This window comes from Danio aesculapii, chromosome 1, assembly GCF_903798145.1.
Source record: "Danio aesculapii chromosome 1, fDanAes4.1, whole genome shotgun sequence".
In the NCBI taxonomy this organism is placed as follows: Eukaryota; Metazoa; Chordata; class Actinopteri; order Cypriniformes; family Danionidae; genus Danio; species Danio aesculapii.
Window position 1 is genome coordinate 50,969,273 of NC_079435.1, and position 4,590 is coordinate 50,973,862.

The following is a 4,590-nucleotide window of genomic DNA, read 5'->3' on the forward strand; positions in this document are numbered from 1 at the left end:
AACAAAACTTAAATTTGTAAAAATGATTAAGTTAACGTAATCAATAACAATAACGTAATTGTGTGGAACCAGCACGATATCACAGCAATTTGTGACTTTTTAATTTAGTGGCTAATTCGTAATAATTTCTCATTCGTACAATTTTGTATGATTTGCTCATCCCCCAATGACGGTTGGGTTTAGGGGTGGGGTTGGGCGCCACTCGTTTTAAAATCGTACATTTTCATACAATTAAACTCGTATGAATTAGCCACTAAACTGACAAAACTTAAAATAGTTATGTTTCCTCGAAAGATCAGGCTGTTTTTTTGATAAAATCAGGCGAGGGATTTGTTTTTCTAGACTGGTTATTTAAAACTGTGGTTGAGTTTAGAAACCACGGTGAGTGGAAGTGAGTGGGTGGGTTAATCGGGGCACAATGGTGAAAACACTATTGGTTGGGTGGATTGGTTGGTTGGTCAGTCAGTTGACAGAGGCCTCTGGGGAGTTCACGTGGGAACAGCAGGAGCCAATGGCACCCGCAAGAGAAATTTGAGATCTGAAAAAGCATACACAGCGCCCTCTGGTGGATTCACGAAAACAAAAACTGCAATGTAAAAATGTATTTAGGGGTATGGAATCTGAATGAGCCTGGGTTGTAAGATTATGATGTTGCTTGTTTTAAGGAAAAGCCAATTTAATGTTGACACATTATTTCTTACAATAAGTCAATATTTATTTTCTCGTCTAGAAAATGCTTCTTGATTTAAGAATTTATAATAATAATGCATTTTATTTAAAGGCGCCTTTCATGACACTCAAGGTCACCGTACAGGACTGCTAGAACAATCAGTTCAAATAAAAACAAAATAAAAGCCAATTAAATACAATCCAAACTTTTTAAAAATGCAGTCAGTTAAAGTGAATAAGCTGTTCCAAACAGATGTGTTTTGAGTTTGGTTTTAAATTGTGAAAGAGAGTCTAAATTACAGATATCAATTTGTAGATGGACGAGAAACAAGACAACAAATCTAAGTAGTAAAAGCATTTTTTGCCTTTGACTAAAAATGACTTTAGTATAAAGATTTATACCCAAATGCATTAACATTCAGAACATCTTAGGCCAAACATAAAGGCTAAAAGGTCATTTTAAAGATTCAACTAGTAAGTTAAAGATGAACAGAACATTGTTTTCAATTTCTCCACTTTTCTTTATCACACGTTTGATGCTGCAGCGATAAGAGGAATTGGAGAGCAGCTCAGGCTTGTGAAAGGCTGTGCAAAGGGCCAGTCTAATCTCCATCATTAAACCGCCATAATATATCACAGTCAAACTCGCATAGACGGCTTATACCCTGCTGCTTACTAAAATGTATTAAAAAGTCCAAAGCACAGAAACGTGGCAAAACACACACACATTATATACCAAAATACATCACAGCAGCATGCCCTCGGCCAACTGTGACTGTGCTGCATACGTTTATTAAAATACAAACACACACACACACAAGTATGCATGGTAGCGCACACTTTCTTCAGGCACAAAAACACAATTACATAGCTGAAATAAACCAAAAGCAAGTTTTTAAAAATGAAATGAATGCATAATCTCCATGGTTAGTTTTTAGGATGTATAGCATATTAACATTAGATATGATTTATTGCTGTGACGGCAGTTTACAAGAATGCATTTGGGCAGAAAATGAATGTGATTTTTCATGACAAGATACTTCAGCATGCACCGATAGTTAACTGTATTCAGCATAATTAGCACATGTACAGTGTGATGGACAGAGTTTATTAGCCGTAAAACACGCCAACACTGTTTCTGACTTCAGGGCTTCATCTGTTAGTCACAAACAAACACGAGGGGCTCGGTCAAAAAAAAGAAAGCCAACGCAAGCATTTTAATGACTCCCTCACAGTGTCGCGTCCACTTATTTACCAGCTGTGGACATCCATTTGGACATATTTGAACATGTAAACATCGATAGCCTTTGTATCCATAATAATCCTGTTGCTTCGTGTTTCTCAAAAAAAAGTCAATTTAAATAATTTGCTAACTCTCATGTCATTTCAAAGCCATATGACTGTCTATTGTGCGGTGAAATACAAAATAAGAGCTCTAAACTTCTGCGTTTGTGTGCTCTAAAAATGCTGGGTCTTACCAGCCTAACCTCATGAGGAAACATAACTATTTTACGTTTTGTCAGTTTAGTGGCTAATTCGAGTTCAGTCATGACAAACAAATCAAAGTCAAATGTACAATTTTAAAAGGAGGCATAGCACCCATCCCTAAACCTAACCGTCATTGGGGATATGCAAATTGTAATAAATTGTATGAATGAGATCATACGAGTAAATTTCTTGCATTTCGTTACCTTGTACTTGTACATGTGTAATGACAATAAATTGAATCTAATCTAAAAACTAAATACAAATTAGCCAGTAAATCAAAAAGTCAGGAATTGCCGTGATATCTTGTTGGTTCCACACAATGTCCCAACCCAAATTGGTTAAGTTAGCTTAACCGCTTTTACAAATTAATAAAAGTGAATTGAACATAAAACCTTAGAGACTTATTTGCCGCTCTCCAGAAATGTATGTAGGTGTACGTTTTCAGAATGAGCCTGGGTTGAAAAAATGCTTCTTGATTTAAGAATTTGCAGATTTTTGAATCAGAGACTCTAAGGTAAAGCATGTTTTGCTGTGTATTGTTTATTTTGGTTAGATTTTTATGTTATGATTAAAAACATAAAACTATTCCTACAAAGTACAATCTCCCCCATCCTCTTCATCGATGCTGCATGTAAATAATTTTGTATTGGATGTTAATGTCTGCATGTTTCTGTTACTATTATCATATTAAGTTGATGTCAACTGTTCAGGTCCTGCTCATTTAAAAATGGCCTTATCATGTTGTATAATATATTCCATTGGGATTTAGATGATATTTTTTTTTCCAGGTTAATTGTAGTGCCATTTGTTTAGTCAGGATAACTCAGGCATATACAGCATATTTAATATACGACTAATTATATTAAATGAAAAAATGCTAACTGTATTTAGGATTTTTCTTTATAGTTTGTTAACTGATGCTTTTTCACCCAGAAACTCATAGTACATTTCTCAAATGATATCAAAGAATGAGCAAATGACATAAAATGTGAAATTACACTGTATGAAATGCAGTGTTCCACACAATTCATTCATGTTGTCCCAGCACAAATAGATTAAGTTAACTTCACAAATGAAACAAATTTAAGTGGATTGAATATAAAACAATTAACTTGTCCCAAAGAAATCTCAAGAATTGATTTACTAGAAAAAAACACCATAAACCTTGGGGAGGGAATGCAAAACATGTTCATATAGGATAGCATTAAGGTTACATGCATGAAACCATTTAGAAAAATTTGAATCAATCAATCAATCAATCAATCAATCAATCAATCAATCAATCAAGCAATCAATCAATCAACCCATCAATCAATAGAAACAGCACTGTAAAATAAAGTACTGCTACTTATATATTTTAAAGTCTTGTCAGTTTGAACTCTTGATATACTGATCATAGCAGATAGCCAGCTGTTTGACTGCAAAATGTTCAAATGATATTGGTTAATTCTATCAATGTAAACATTTGAGGAGATCTGTCAAAGTCAGCATAACAAGAAGCGTTTGAAGAAGTTATCATAAGGAAGAAATGCTTATTTTACGTAAAAAAAAGCTACAGCGCAAACTGCGAATTTTGCAGAACTTTGAAGATCGTTTTCATGCTCAAGCACAACACTATATACAGTAAAGAATAAAGTTCACTAACTGAATAAAAATTGCCTGATGATGTACTCACCACATTGAGATCCAAGATGATCATTTCTTTCTTTCTTCAGCTGAAAAGACATCATGGCTTTAGAGGAAAACTTTCAAGGATCTTTCTTCATTTATTGGACTTCTACACTGTAAAAATAATGATTACTGTTTTAAATATTTTAGTTGAATCAAATGAACTTTTCTAGTAATCTCAACATCAGTCAAACAGACGAAAACATATTAAGTTAAACTGTTTATAGCTGAAACAGATTCATTTAAATCCAGTTAACTGATTAAAATGAAAGATTACTGACATAACATGTTCATTTTTTTTTTATGCTCAATAATGTAAACTTCCAAATTGCGCTTTCAATGAATATTCAGATGTCTCTACACGATATCTTTTTCTTTAAAAAAAAAAAGAAACATTTCATGAGTTCACACTTAATAATGATCGACTATAATAGCAGGTTTGGCAGATAACCCTGAGCTCGGAGATAGATGAACCCAATATTCCTGCCCCGCAGTTAGATTTTTACCTATACTTTGGTTAATAAGGCAGTTCTATAAGAATCGATACAGTATATATTCGTTAAGTGCTTGTGACTGTTATTACGATTCGCTTATGTCACACGTTTTTATACTGGGGGGACTGGGGGGGGGGTTGGTCGGAGTACCTGAGGAAAAGTCTACTAATACTCAAATTGACCATCAAATAAAGTGTTACCTTTACTGATTTAAAATGACCCACGCAAACATGGGGAGAACATGCAAACTCCACGCAGAGCGTGCCAACTG